The sequence below is a fragment of the Rhincodon typus genome, chromosome 1 (assembly GCF_021869965.1).
Source record: "Rhincodon typus isolate 14 chromosome 1, sRhiTyp1.1, whole genome shotgun sequence".
Lineage (NCBI taxonomy): Eukaryota > Metazoa > Chordata > Chondrichthyes > Orectolobiformes > Rhincodontidae > Rhincodon > Rhincodon typus.
In genome coordinates, this window is record NC_063332.1 from 39,436,723 (window position 1) to 39,453,041 (window position 16,319).

The window sequence follows — 16,319 nt, forward strand, 5'->3', positions numbered from 1 at the left end:
AATTGGAGCGTGGTCAAGCAGAACGTGTGTCACTAGGTTAAATCTGATCTTGCCAAATCTTGGGTGGGAGAGGGTGAAACGGCATGAGGAACGCCAATGCCAGATACCCGACTCTGCTAAGCGAGAGAGAAGGTTTTACTTCAGGGGACGAAGTTTGGTGTAGGAACCACAGGAATGGCCCTGCATGGATAAAGAGTCTGCTGAAATTAAGACCTTTTGCAATGTCTCCTATTGTCATATAGTCTTTTTCCAGCGCACAAAACCATTCTCACTCTTTCCTCACTCGTACAATCTATGCACGTTGAAAGCCTTAGATTAGCTTTGCTTAGCCATCACTTCCTAATTTATTTATTCTCCTCCTCAAGATTGATAGCGTTGGTCTCAGTTTAATTTCAATATCCAAATCAATCTTCTGATTTACTCTAAATAATTACTTTTTAAATATCCGCTCTAAATATTTGTATTCTGATATTAATTGAGAAGAGGTCATTAAATACATTATTCGCAAATCACCCATTGTTTCCACACCAATCGGACAGTGAAGGTGGGCACATCTGAAAAGAATTTGCAATGATTGAATAGTACAATGATGCAGCACATTCACCCATCCCATCAGTGCTGGCTAGCATTAATCCCACTCTCCTGCTCTCTCCCCAGAACATGATATGTTTTGATTTCGCTTTGGTATTTTTTTCAATTCTTTTTGCATGATAACATTGAATCTGCTTCTATCATGCTTCAGACAGCACATTCCAGATCACATCAACTTGTGATGTGAAAAAAAGTGTCATGTTGCCTCCTGATTTCCAAATGATGATAATTAATCAGTGTTCTCTGATTATCCACCTTCGGTCACTAGAAGCAGTTTCTCCTCATTTACACGAATTAAACATATCAAGAGTTCAAACAGCTCTCTGAAATCTCCCTTAATCTTCTCCACTCAAATGAGAATAGCTCCAACTTTTCCAGCCTCTGTACGTAACTAATTTTGGTAAATTTCTTTTGTAACCTGTCCAAACCTTTGATATTCTGTCTGGTGTGTAGTGCCCAGAATTGAAAACAGTACTCCTTCTAAGGCCAATCAGTGTTTATAAAGAGTTAGCATAATTTCCTTGTCACTCTATTCCTCTATTAACAGTCATGGATTCCATGTGCTTTTTTTTTAAGCAACTAGCCTTCTCAACTTGTCCTACCACCTATGTAACTGTGCTCCAGGTGTCTCAGTACCTGAATTCCTTTTAAAAATTGTACACTTTAGTTTATATTTCTTCTTCTCATTTTGCTTTCCAAAATATATTATTTCACACCTCACATTGTTAAATTTTATCTGCAATATCTCTGCCTATTTTAAGTCTATATCTCCTCTTTGAAACTTTTTTGAGTGTCCCCATTGTTTACTATATTTCAGTGGCTCCATGGCATCCACAAACTTAAAATTATGTCTTATAGACCTCAGTCTGGATCATTCTCTATATACCAAAAGGAGCAATATGCATTCTTTTTTGTTAATCATTTACTAATTATCTAATCCGATAGCCAAGTTGATGAATGCCCTGCTCTCATGGCCAGAAAATGTCATCAAAATAACAATGAATAAAATATGTACATTAATTAATAACATCCTTAAGTAAATTTTGTGCAAAGGATACACAAGTGCTATGGCCTTTCTTCTTGCTGCTAAAGCTAATTATGTTGTTTATCTTTTCCTGTACCTGATTATTAGGAAAGATGAAGCTTAAAGCAATTGCCATAATAATAGGTACTTAAGTCACCCGACTGTGCAAATTAGTCCCCCATTAAGTTGGAAAATTAGTTTCAAAAGGAGATGGCTTTTATCTACTTTGGCAGGAAGAACAGAAAAGCAGTATACTATTTAAATAAAGAGAGATTGTAGAACACTGTAGCACAGAAAGGATCTATGTGTTCTGGTACACGAAATACAGGCGTAGAGTCATACAGCATGGAAACAGGCCTTTCGGTCCAACTTGTCCGTGCTGAACAAGTTTCCCAAACTTAACTATTCCCATTTGCCAGCATTTGGCCCACATCTAGTGAAAATGGAACACTGGCATTTTTGTAATGGTAATGGAGTATAAAATAGCAAAATTTTATTGCACTTGTACCAGTCTTTAGTGAGACCACTTCTGGAGCACTGTGCGAAATTTTGGTGTCTTTATTCGAAACATAATTTCTTAGAAGCAGTTCAGAGAATGTTCAATTGACTTATTCAGGGATGAAGGACTTACCTCATGACACCTCGCTGAACAGGTTGGTCCTTTATCTATTGTAGTTTAGAAGAATGAGAGGTGATCTTATTGGAATATATAAGATTCTGATAAGACTTGATACTAGGAAACAGTTTCCTCTTGTGATGGCAATTAGGACTAGGTGATGTAGTAAGTCTCTTTCACACCCTGTATAAGGCTTTAATACCTTTCCTAAAGTAAGGGACTTAACCATTGATTTATAAAACGTTAACAACTTCTTTCCTTTAACAATCAATATCTTTGTTTGTAAAGCCAATGATCATATATAGTTTAAAATAGCCTTCTCAGTTTATATAAAGACTTGTGTATGTACACCGAAGGTACTCCCTTTTTCTTCAAATGTTGTTTATAGTTATACTATTTAGATTAAGCTGTCAGCTATGATTCAGATGGAAGGTGAATCAAATGTTTGTGGTTTTACATCTTACTCCGGACAATTGAGCACAAAAGACATTCCAGTACAGTATGAAGGGAGTGCTACACTATCAGAAGTGATAGTTTTCAGATTAAATGTCAAACCAGGGCTCTGTCTGTCCACTCAGATGGACTTAAAACATTGTACGGGATTATTTTTAAGAAGCAGGAGGTTGTCCCTGGTGGCCTGTCCAATATTTGTACTTCAATCAACCTCGCAAAAATTATCTGGCCATAATCGTATTGCTATTTGTAGGAATTTGCTGTGTGTAACTTGGCAGACATAATTCCTGTATTACAATGATAACTACAATTACAAAATCATTTCTGGGCTGTAAAGTAACGTGAAATATCCTGAAGTCATGAAAGGTGCTACATAAGTGCAAGTCTTTCTTTATATGTGCTCTTCTCATTCTTTCTATCTAAATGTTTCACGTAACACTATCCTTGGTGTCATATGTGCTTATGTAGATTTACTACAGCCTCAGGTGTCAAAAATGCAACATGCAGGGTGACTGAATGAGGGAGGAATGCAGAATTTTGCATTCCCAACCATGGGCGGAGGTACAGAGGTAGGTGATATGTATGCAATCTGTTGGGCTTTCTGTCAGCTGGAAGCACACTTGTACTTGCATTTGCATGTTATGAATTACATAAGCATTTTCAAAATTACTTTCAAGGTGAAATCAGTAATGCTCCAGAATCTCATCACAACCAGTTCACATTTTTGTTTTGAAGGTGCTGTGCTCTGGTTGGCTTTGTGTAGTTGTGTGCAGGGTCAGCGTTTTACCTTGCTTAACTCTACAGCATGAGGAGGTGGAGGGAACAGGAGAATGGCAGCTTGTACAGAGGCTTGGAACCAGCAAGGGAGAAGTGGTTGGGGTGTGCAACATGGAGTAGGATTGGCAGCATAAAGGAATAATGGACAAGTGAGGGGGAAAGGTCCTGACCTCCTGCCTATGGTAAAAGGTGGTGTCAGTGCTGTATAAACATGGGCCCATCTCAGGGCATTAACTGGCTATATTTCTATACAGCTTTAAGTTTACTTAAACATTTCAATTTGGCCTACAAAAAGTGATTTTGCATAGTGTCCTTAACAATATACAGAGGGAGGGCCAACTGATTCTACAAGTTCAGCCATGTCCTACAGAATAAGCCGGAAATTGTAACAGACTAAGAGTTGAAGATCTGGAACTCCTTCCCTTTCTTATTTCTTCTTTCCCTGACAATCCACTATCTGTTAAAATGATTTTGGGCTGAATCTTGCGTCATTTTAGCTCAGTCTTATTTGCATTGAAGGATTGGAGGGTATGTGTCCACGAGGCCTAGTGAGTTCTCTTGCCATATATAAACAACTGACCTTATTAAATATCCACCATGTGGTTAATCTGATTGGTGCCCATTGGAGCATGCCCTGAGACATTGGCGCTCAGTTTCCAACATGGAGGTCACTTGGAGCAAGTGGAGAGCTGAGTCTGTCAGGTGTTCCCTCTGGTTTCTTTCGAGTTTTTCTGATGTTAAGTTTGTTTGGTAAGATTGGAGAGCTGAATATTAATGAGGTATGTTATGGTGTTAACAAGCTTCAATCACTGTCAATTTGGCATCTCACTGCTGCCTAGCATGAATATCATCATGCCACTTGATGAAAAATGCTGTGAATTGCACCAATCATTGGGATTGTTTGCACCAAACTTGTTGCCTGATTCTGCTGCACATCTTGCCATTGACCACATCGCTCAAACCCCTACATAATTGTGACCCTTGTCTTTCTTTGTATATATTCACTTAGTGATTGTGTCCTAAACATCACAACCTAAGCTTCTCAACAAAAAAAAATTATGTTGTACTGGCATAAACTGTGACTGCTGCAGAATGACCAATGTCTGGGTGTCTCACCATAACCAATGGGCGGTACAATTTATTTTATATAAAATATGTTCAATTGTGGATTTACAAAGATTATGAAGACTCACTTATAACAGGGTTATTAGTTGTGTTAAAGCTAATGTGAACCTTCCTTCCATTTCAAGACTACACTAATTTCTTTAATTGATGCTTAATATGGTGCATGTGCATAACATTGAATAAAAGTATAGACAAGTAGCCTGTGATGAGCACGTTAAAATTGACCTGCCCGTTTGACCTAATTAAGCAAACTCCTTAAACTTGGTCTACGAAAAGGAAATACAACACTGGAGTTAAAGGAAGAACAATTGCGTAGCTGGAAATCAGAAATAAAACAAAGAATATGCTGGAAGTACAGAGTGAGCTATTCAGCAATTGAATTTATCTAGATTAATGCTATTTGTGAGTTGCCTTGAAAGATTAGACCTGAAATGTCAAATTGCCGTTCATTTTTAGACACTGATAGACCTGCTGTAGTTTTCCAGTTATATTGATCTAATAACACAACAGAAACTCCTGCTTATAATGGCCAGCAGGAAGTGTGCCATGTTAAGGTGGAGCGGGCTATAGCCCACACTTCAGCCATAAATTTTGCACGCCAAAGCTCACAGTTACTGCCAAGAATTAATTCTGACACTAAGTGAGTTATATGGGGAGTTGAAGGGGTGGGGGAGAGGGAGGGAGATATTGATACGACTGGATGTGAATGATAACTAATTTAATAATTGCAGTTCTCTTCTCTACATAAATGTTCCCCTCTCTTTCCTTCTCACTAGGATCTAGAGACACTATCAGTCTTTTCATACTTATGGTCAGTCTTTGTTGCTAAGCCTGAGCTGTGATGTTGGCATGGAGATTCTCAGTCATAGGATGGGATGTAATGCTACTTGGTCAGCAGGTTTGATAGAGGAATGTTAAATTCGGCGTTCAGCTCTGCCTCCACTGCGATTGTACAGTGGCGGGGGTAGAATTGTGTGGCCTGCTTGTCAGTGGGCTATTGACGCCCTCAAGTGGATAATTAATACTTACTTGATGACCTCATCCTGCAAACAGCAATTAAACAGTGGCAAGAAAGGCTCATGCCAATTGGCCTGCCTAGCTTCTCTGTACAGGCTAGTGGTGGACAGAAGGGGTACCTCCTTAACTGGCCCTTGAGTCCAAACAAGTATGCCCCTGCAGGATGTAATTGTGGCTAGTTTGCCCTCTTCCACCGCAGTCTTTCAAAACCTGGCCCCTAAACCCTCTCACTGGCCCCCAAACATGAACAAATCACCAAACCATTGCAGTTCGTCTCCTCATTGTCAAAGTACAGTTCCTGCAGTGTCCATTGTTCCTGCTTATCTCAAATGCTGCTGCCTCTGATTGACCTGATTATTCTCTAAGGGAGGAATCCCTGTCTCTGAATGGCAATAACCCCTCTCAAGCACTGAATGACACCTGCTGGGTGGGTTTAGGAGTGGTATAGACTATGGCATTCCATAAAATTCAGCAGGCAGTTAATGCCATAGCCTGTCTGTTCCAATGTTTTTTTTTCTTTATTCATTCATGGGATGAGGGCGCCGCTGGCTAGGCAGCATTTATTGCCCATCCCTAATTGCCCAGAGACAGTTAAGAGTCAACTGCATTGCTGTGGCTCTGGATTCACACGTAGGCCAGACCGGGTAAGGATGGCAGTTTCCTTCCCTAAAGATGCTCGTGAACCAGATGGGTTTTCAGACAATCGACAATGGATTCACAGTCATCATGAGATTCTTAATTCCAGATATTTATTGAATTCAAATTACACCATCTGACATGGCAGGATTCGAACCTGAGTCACCAGAACGTTGGTGGCACGGTACTCAGTGGTTAACACTGCTGCCTCACAGCACCAGAGACCCGGGTTCGATTCCACCTTCGGGCGACTGTCTGTGTGGAGTTTGCACATTCTCCCCGTGTCTGCGTGGGTTTCCTCTGGGTGCTCCGGTTTCCTCCCACAGTCCAAAGCTGTGCAGTTTAGGTGGATTGGCCATGCTGAATTGCTGTAGTGTTCAGGGATGTGTAGATTAGGTGGGTTATAGTGGGGGTGGGCCTGGGTGGGATGCTCTGAGGGTCAGTGTGGACTTGTTGGGCCAAAGGGCCTGTTTCCATATTGTAGGGATTCTATGATTCTATACCTGGATCTCTGGATTAACAGTCCAGCAATAATACTACTAGGCCATCACCTCCCCCAATCTTTCCAGTAAAGAGAAGAGCACAGGTAAGTAACCAACAGCAAATCTAAACTGATTACCTTCACCACCCACAGCCTGAGAGATTGTTAGTAATTGTAGCAGTCCAACTATTATCACTGTGCATGTGATTAGTTAACACAGTTACAATCACTACATCCCTCCCAATCTGAGTCAGAGAACTTTTTTTTTGGTAGCTTCTCTTGGGACATTTTAGCCCTGAGTCAGGTTCCTCCAACTCTGCCTCTGATACGGGCAGCATGTAACACACCATAGCTTGTCTCCTGCACCTGGAGCATTTCTGAAGAAATTCATTTCTTTCTTCAGGTGGCAAAGGTGTTGAGGCAGCGACATCACGTGTCCACCTCAGATTCTGAGGTACTTTCAACATTTGACAGAGAGGGAGAAGCAACGTGTTGCAGAACAATTGGAAAAGCAGTCGAGGGCACGTTTTGCTGCAAATACTGTTTGCATCTGCATTTGTTACTTGACCTCCAGGACAGTGTTCTAACTTGCAACTATATGCACTTTGAATTAGGGCCCACTGCTGAATTCAGCCTGAAGATATGAGCGCCATTTCCTTCTCTGCTTTAAGTAGACCTAGCAGGGATTTGTAATCCGTTTTATTACAAATTTACATCTGTAAAGGTATTGGTGGAACTTTCTGACTCCAAATATGACAGTCAAACCTTCATTCTCTATCTGGGCATATTTATGCTCTGCATTAGCCGAAGTTCTAGATGCATATGCTATTGGGCATTTCTCTCCATTGGGCTACCTCTGAACTAGTAGTACCTCGATGCTGTACAGGGAAGCATCACATGTCTCACATCGCAGATCTTGCCTGGGATCATTGTGTGCTAACGCCTTAGAGAATGATAGGTATTTCGTCACTTCCCTAAAAGCTTGGCAACGTGACAATTTCCAATGCTGACCACTTTTGAAGAGTTGATGCAAAGGTGCCAGGATGGAGGCCAGGTTATGTATGAACTTTCCACTGTAATTCACCAGCCCAAGGAAAGACCTAAGCTCTGGTTCAGACGTGGGAGCCAGGGCACCTTTGATCGCCCGCACTTTATCTTCCAACGGGTGTAATCTGGTCTTGTCAACTCTGTAGCCCAAGTAGGTCACTTGGGGTGCCTAGAACACACATTTTTCCCTTCTAAGGTGAATGCCTGCCTTGGAGAAAAATGTCCAAGTTCTCTCAGTGCTCCTTATTAGTCTTCCCCGTTATTGGCACATCTCGATAAATGGTGACCTTGGTAGACTTTATAAAATGTTCTCCATCATCCGCTGAAAAATGGCACAGGCTGACGATACCCCAAATGGCAGAATTGTATATTGGTACAATCCTGTGTGGGTATTAATTGTAGTAAACTTCTGGGAATCCTCATCTAACCGCAGTTGCAATTATGCATGGCTCATGTCATGCTTTGTGAAGGGTCGACGCCCTGCCAGCTTTGTGTATAAATTCTCTACATGAGGCATTGGCTATTTTTCCAACTGTGAAAAGCCGTTTACCATTTGCTTAATATCCCCACAAAGGCAAACTGACCCACTGGGCTTCACATTCAGTACCACTGGTGCTGCCATTCTGCAAACTGGATTGGTTTGATGATTCCTTCGTTTTCCAGACTCTGATTACTGACTCTAATTTTGCCCGTAAGGCAAACAACACTGGGTCAGCCTTGTAGAATCGTGGAATTGCTTCCTGGTCAACATGCAAGGTGGCCTTGGCTCCTTTGATAGTCCCTAGACACTCCTGAAAAACTTACGCGTATTTAATTTGGACGTCACTCAGGCAGCCATTTTATAATTAAAAAATGTTGAGCCAATCTAGGCAAATCTTTCTCAACCTATTTCACTCCAACGAACTTGGGCCTGAGGCTTTTACTGCAAACAGTGGTAACTGAACCAGCTGCTTCTCATAGGAGAACCAAAATAACTGCAGATGCTGTTAATCAGGAACAAAATCAGAAGTTGCTGGAAGGGTCACCGGACCCGAAACGTTAATTCTGATTTTTCTTCACAGATGCTGCTAGACCTGCTGAGCTTTTCCAGCAACTTCTGCTTTTACTTCTCATAAGAAACTGGAACCGAAGTTGTGCCCTTAATCTGTAAAGATTCCCTGATATAGGTTCTCAATCTAGCCTAGGTCTTGAGCAAACTTAAAGGTTGGAGTCCAGAGTGAATTTTAATAAAGACTGGTTTTGCAATCATTGAAACATTCACACCTGTATCGACCTCCGTTAGAACTGGGTGACCATTTAGCCAGTTGTTTATTTTGATTGGTTCTGATGTGGATTTTGCTAAGCAATTTAACTGTTCTAAACTAGATAAAGGTTGACTTTCCAGGGTGTGCACCCTCCTGGATACTGGTCTGAGTTCTCTTGCCCATTTATGTCTAGTGGGACTCTTTTGCTTTCTCGAGTCTGAAGCTACAATGGCATGCCGGCCAGATCCTGAAGAAAATTTTAACTGTTTGGCCGAGGCTAGACTTTGTTTTGGGTTTTGCTGTGGGCAGTCTTAGGGTCCCTCTGTTTAGAATATGTCCTGAGTGAGGCTCTGCCATTGCCTTCACTCAAGCAGTGTTCCCCTAGTTCAATCAGACTGGCAAGGGTGTCCACTGCAGTGCCTGTTTGAAGTCCATTGGGGCTTCAGCTATTAGGCAGTTTTTTCAAGGTCACATCACATACCAAACAGCCTCTCATTAAAGGTTAAAACAAAATCACATGCCTCTTCCAGTCGTTTTAACCTTGTCAAAAATCCAGACGTGGATTCCCCTGGTTCTTAAACTGCTGAGTAAAACCAATCGCGTCTCAGAATTAGAGGAGACTTGGGTTCTTAATATTCCTTAACTAAATCCATCAACTCTTGAAAGGTTTTCGTTTCTGGTGCCTCAGGAAATATTAGGGTCACAGTAACCAAAAAAGCTGCAGGTCCACAAGCTGTCAGGAAGATTACTTGTTGCTTTTCGTCTGCTGCAATGTCATTTGCCTGAAAAAAAAACACATTCTCTCCACATACTGGGCCCAGTCTTCAACAGCAGGATTGATAAGTCAAGCTTCCCAAATTACAGTATGATGCCAGAAATGCTTACCCCAACTTGAAGATGACTGTTATAAGCGAATTTCTTCAGAAGCACACTTTTTTTCTTGTTGCCACTGAAATAACTCCACAGAGGCTAGTATCCTGTCACCAAGTTACCCTTTATTTACACGTGGCAGGTCTTTGACATGATCCAGCTCCCTCAAAGTCAGCTCTTAGAGTGAACAGGATGCCTGAGACAACTATTCTTAACTGTCAGCTAGGGCTTCCTGATTGAACCAGATTAACTGCCCCAATCAGGGAACTCATAGTCTATGAAATCACCTGGCTGACCTCGTTACAATGCCGAATTTCCTTCGCCTTCTGAGGAAGTAGAGATGTTGTCATGCTAAGTGAGTTTAAAACTTAAAGAACATTAGTGCTTTAAGAATTCTCAGAGGGTCCGTCAGCACCTGCAAACGCTTGAACTCAGAATGCAGAAGTTTTGGAACAAACAGAAGCGGGTAACACTCCAGGATAAAACCTCCACTTCAAGACTGGTAAGAGGCACATGAAAGACTATGATCTAGAAAAAGAAGAAAAGGATTAGTCATATTTGTCAATTACATCCTTAGGAAGGATTTGCAGGTAGTCCTTCAGCTTCAGTTGGAAAACAACCCTTTCAGAGCTGTGTAAATAAAGTTAAATATCATGGTCGGAAAGGAGAAAAAAATCTTGCATTAATGGTGTAAAAAAGCCATGCCAGGAAGGAATGAAGTAAGAAAGGAACGCTTATTGTTCACAACAAGCATGTGTCATATCCACAGTGAGCACAGTCCACAAGGCACTGTTATGGAACGCAGTCAAAGATTATTAATTAATTCTGAGACCAGAGCATCAGGAAGTTTGCAGAGCAGATTTATTGTCATAAAATGGCAAATTGAAAGACTTGGAACTCAAAGTCAGATAGAAGATGATAGAAGAATTTCAAGAGTGAGATAACTTCGGGAGACACTTAATCTAAACCACAGATTTAGCAGGATGATTTATTAAGGCTGTAGCCACAGACTTTATTTGAAAAACCAAGGACAGGGTGTGCATCGTTTTAGGTTGAGAGAGATGGGAAAGGTTTCATTTGAAAATAAAGAAACAGACAACCCCATTTTGTCCTCAGAAGTTGAACTGAAAAATGACAGAAAAGTCTCCAGTGCGTATTGTTCTGGAAAATCATATCGGACTCAAAATGTTGACTCTGTTTCTCTCTCCACAGATGCTGCCAGACTTCTTGAGTTTCTTCAGCACTTTTCTGTAAAATACTTATAACATTGTCATTATATAGACTGAATGTTTATTCGAAGTCAAGACTACAGCATTGCTATAGTGGAGTTTAAATGCTTGAAGGTACTCTAAAACAAGCGAATTAAAGCAGCATTGAGATCTTGCAAGATTAGAAACTTTAAAGACAGCAGATAACAAACTGCTGCAAATTGCATGCTGCAGTTTTAAAACAGCCTTCAAGTAATAAGGAATGCAGGGAGAGCTAACTATTTGGATACAGAACTGGCTCAAAGGTAGAAGACAGAGGGTGTTGGTGGAGAGTTGCTTTTCAGACTGGAGGCCTATGACCAGTGGTGTGCCACAAGGATCGGTGCTGGGTCCACTGCTTTTTGTCATTTATATAAATGATTTGGATATGAACATAGGAAGTATAGTTAGTAAGTTTGCAGATGACACCAAAATTGGAGATGTAGTGGACAATGAAGAAAGTTACCTCAGAGTACAATGGGATCTTGATCAGAGGGACCAATGGGCTGAGGAGTGACAGATGGAGTTTAATTTAGATAAATGTGAGGTCCTGCATTTTGGTAAGGCAAACCAGGGCAGGATTTATACAGTTAATGGTAAGGTCCTGGGGAGTGTTGCTGAACAAAGACACCCTAAGAGTGCAGGTTCACTTGAAAGTGGAGTTGCAGGTGCATAAGATAGTGAAGAAGGCATTTGGTATGCTAGCCTTTATCGGCCAGTGCATTAAGTATAGGAATTGGAAAGTCATGTTGCGGCTATGTAGGACATTGGTTTGGCCACATTTGGAATATTGCATGCAGTTCTGGCCTCCCTGCTATAGGAAGGATGTTGTGAAACTAAAAAGGGTTCAGAAAAGATTTACGAAGATATTGCCAAGGTTGGAGGATTTCAGTTATAGGGAGAGGCTGAATAGGCTGGTGCTATTTTCCCTGAAGTGTCGGAGGGTAAGGATTGAACTTATAGAGGTTTATAAAATCATGAGGGACATGGATAGAGTGAATAGCCAAGGTCTTTTCTCTGGAATGGAGCAGTCCAAAACTAGACGGCATAGGTCAAAGGTGAGAGGGGAGAGACGTAAAAGGGATCTAAGGGGAAACTTTTTCATGCGGAGGGTAGTGCGTATATAGAATGAGCTGTCAGTGGAAGTGGTGCTGGTGCAATTACAACATTTAAGAGACATCTAGATAGGTATGTGAATAGGAAGGGTTTAGAGGACCAATTGCTGGCAAATGGGACTAGATTTATATAGGGTATCTAGTCGGCATGGACGAATTGGATGGAAGGGTCTATTTCTATGCTGTATATCTATGACTGTGATAAGAATAAATAATCAGAAGAAGCAATTGCAGGACTATTTGTTTTATTCATTCATAATACGTGGACATTGCCGGCTGGGCCAGCATTTACTGATCATCTCTAATTACAGCTGAGAAGGTGGTGGCGGTGGAACTTCTGGAACAGAAGGTGGCCTTCTGGAACTCAAGCCATCCATTAGGTGTAAATACACCTACAAAACCATGAAAGAGGGAGTTCTAGGAATTTGACTCAACGACAGTGAAGGTGGTAACTTTCCAAGTCAGGATGTTGAGTGGCTTGGAGGGGAACTTGCAGTTAGTGCTGTTTCCATCTATCTGCTGCCCTGTCCTTCTAGATGGTAGTGATCATGGGTTTGGTTGATGCTGTTGAATGAGACTTGGTGAATTTCTGTAGTTCAACTCGTAGATAGCGGCAGCAATCTGTATTGAGCATTGATAGTGGAGGGAGTGAATGATTGTGGATATGGCCAATCAACTTGGGTGTTTTGTCCTGATGGTGTCAAGTTTTGTGAATGATTTTGGAGCTGCATTCATCGGGCAAATATACTTCATCCCACCTTTGACCTCTGCCTTGCAGATGGTAGACAGGCTTTGGAGAGTTGGGAGGTGAGTTACTCACTGCAGGATTCATAGTATCTGACCTGCTCTTGTCACCCCAAATATATGTATGTATATGTAACATTGATTAAAAATAGTAAATACAGACCTCCAACATGTCAGAGCTGGGCCAACAGCATACAAAATTGAACATCTTAGAAAAAAAACAATTTTTCACTTGCATAATTGCTTCAAAATTGAATACTAAATCTCAAGGTGAGCAAGTAATTACACAATTGTATTCAAATAAGTAACAACATAAATTGCCAAAATATAAAAGATGAAACAGAAACCAAGGAGACTCTCAGACAAAACAAGAAGGAAGGACAACGTTATCACAGAAGAGCAACAGAATCCATTCATTTTATCAGCAGAAACTCTCTGAAGTGTCAAGCAATGAAAAAAAGTACTATATTTGTAAAATCATAGTTCACTTTCAGAAGATGTGCAGAAGTAGGACACAGTTTCAGAGGAACAAAAAACTAAATGCCTACACATACAATGATGTCAGTACAAAAGAACTTCCACCAATAGAGAAAGGAATTGCTAAGGGAAATTGATGATTTCAACCAGTTTACGTTTGGCACAAATTGTATACAGTATTATCAATGAACAGTGTCTTGATTTTAAGAGTGGTACAGGGACATTGCCTCATCAGATCAAAGACAATGGCTGAAGAAACAGGAGTTACAGGAGATACAGAGATGGATCTACACGCCCCAAATACAACTCTCAAGAATAAAGATATGCTACAAGTAACACTGCAACATAAAAAATATAAGGGAATTGAAAATGTGCATGTAGCTCACAAGAAACACCCACTTTTGCATGGTTTTCATGTCAACATCCTTCCAATAGCAATAGGAGATCAACTAGTTCAAGAGAACATTTGGTTGGTGAACAAGCTCTTGTTGACTATCCAGTGAAGGAACAACTGGTGGAAGATTTCATTGGGCTTCTGAGATTCAAAACAAACTCGACAACAAGTATTTACCTATGTTGGCACAAAAGAATTGTTTCGGACTGTTAATGGAAAGGCATTGTGTGACTTTACAGGTGTTGTGAAAGTATTTTCCATTCCATTTTTGTTACTTAGTTTAAGATGTGGATGTCACTGGCCAGTCCAGCATTTACTTAGTGCTGGTGAAGGTTATACTGAACTGCCTTGAACTGCTGCAGTCCTTAGGGTGCAGGTCCACTCACAATGGTGTTAAGAAGGATTTTGACCCATTGACTGTGAAGGAACAACGATATAGGTCTGGGTCAGGAAGTGTGCACCTTGGGGACAACTTGCAGGAGGCAATGTCTTAGTTGGTGGGGGTTGAAGGTTTGGAATGTCCTGTCAAAGAAGACTGGGTGAGTTATTGCACTGAGAAAGATTCAACAGACACAAATCAGTGAAGAAGCAAATACTGAAAACGAGACTGTGCAGTACAACATGACTCATTGATAAATCGTTAACTGAAGTTTTTCAGACAAAACATCAGAGTGGTGAACAAATTGATGCAATGGATTTGGCTTTTATGTCAGATAGTACACCAACTCAACTTCAAGGACAACATTGCAATCTTTTGTCTTTAAAAGAAGGAGTATCAAGTGAGGTCATCTATGTGTTAAATCTCAGGAGATGGAAGAGATACTAAATGAACGTATTTTGTGCCACTTTTTACTGTGGAGAAAGAAATGGAGGCTTGAGGACTCGAGGAAGTAAATATTGATGTTTACTTGATTACAGAAGAGGAAGTGCAGGAGCTCTCAGAAACCATAAAGGTGGATAAATCTTTGGGATCTGATCAAGTGTATCCCAGGATGTTGTGGAAGTTGGGGAAGAAATTGCAGGCCCACCAGCAGAAATATTTGTACCATATATAACCACAGGTGAGGTACCAGAGAACTGGAGGATGGCTAATATTGTGCCTTTATTAAAGTTGGGCTTTAAGGAGAAGCCTGGAAACTATAGACCTGTGATTATGAAAACAGTAGTGGGTAAGTTGTTGGACATGATTCTGAAAAATTGGCTTTACATGCATTTGGAGAGGGAAAACATGTCTCACAAACTTGATTAAACTTTTTTGAGGAAGTAACCAAAAGGATTGAGGGCAGAGTGGTAGACATTATCTACACGGACTTTAGTAAAATCTTTGACAAGGTTCTACATGTGGGACTAATTAGTAAAATTAGATCACATGGGATTCAGGATGAGCTTGCCAATTGGATACAAAATTGGTTTGGCGGTTGGAGACAGAGAGTGGTGGTGGAGGATTGTTTTTCGGACTGGAGGCCTATGACCAACGGTATTCCACAGGGATTGATACTGGGCCCACTTTTGTTTATCATTTATATAAATGATTTGGATGATCACATAGGGGGAAAGGTTAGTAATTTTGCAGATGACAGCAAAATTGGTGGTATAGTGGACAGCGAAGAAGGTTATCTAAGATTACAAAGACATCTTGATCAATAGAGTCAATGTGCTGAGGTGTGGCAGATGGAGTTTAATTTGGATAAATGTGAGGTATTGCATTTTGGTAAAACAAGCATGGGCAGGACTTATACAATTTATGGTAGCACCATAATGATGGGAACAGAGGGACCTAGGGGTTCAAGTACATAATTCCTTGAAACTTATGTCACAGGTAGACAGGGTGGTCAAGAAGGCGTTTAACATGCTTGCCTTCATTGCTTGGACCTTTGAGTATAGGAGTTGGCACATCATGTTGAGGTTGCACAGGATGTTGGAGAGGCCTCTTCTGGAGTGCTATGTGTAGTTCTGGTTGCCCTACTATAATAAGGATATTACTAAACTGAAGAGAGTTCTGATAAGATTTACCAGAATGTTGCTGGTAATGGAGGGTTTGATAGACTGGATAGGCTGGTACTTTTTTCTCCGGAGTATAGGAAGTTGAGGGGTGACGTTATAGAGGTTTATAACATTATGAAGGGCTTGGATAAGGTGAATAGCAAAGGTCTTTTCCCTGTGGTGGGGGGTTCAAAACTAGGCGGCATATTTTTAAGGTGAGAGGAGAAAGTTTTAAAAAAGGCATGAGGGACAACTTTTTTACACAAGTAGTGGTTAATGTGCGGAATGAACTGCCAGAGGAAGTTACAACATTTAAAAGACATTTGGATAAGTACATGAAAAGAAAAGGGATATGAGCCAAACACTAGGTGAGTGGGTCTAGTTTAGTTTGAGAACATGGTCGGTATGAACTATTTGGACCGAAGGGTCTGTTTAAATGCTGTATGACTCTATGACTGTATCACTCTATGACTCTGAC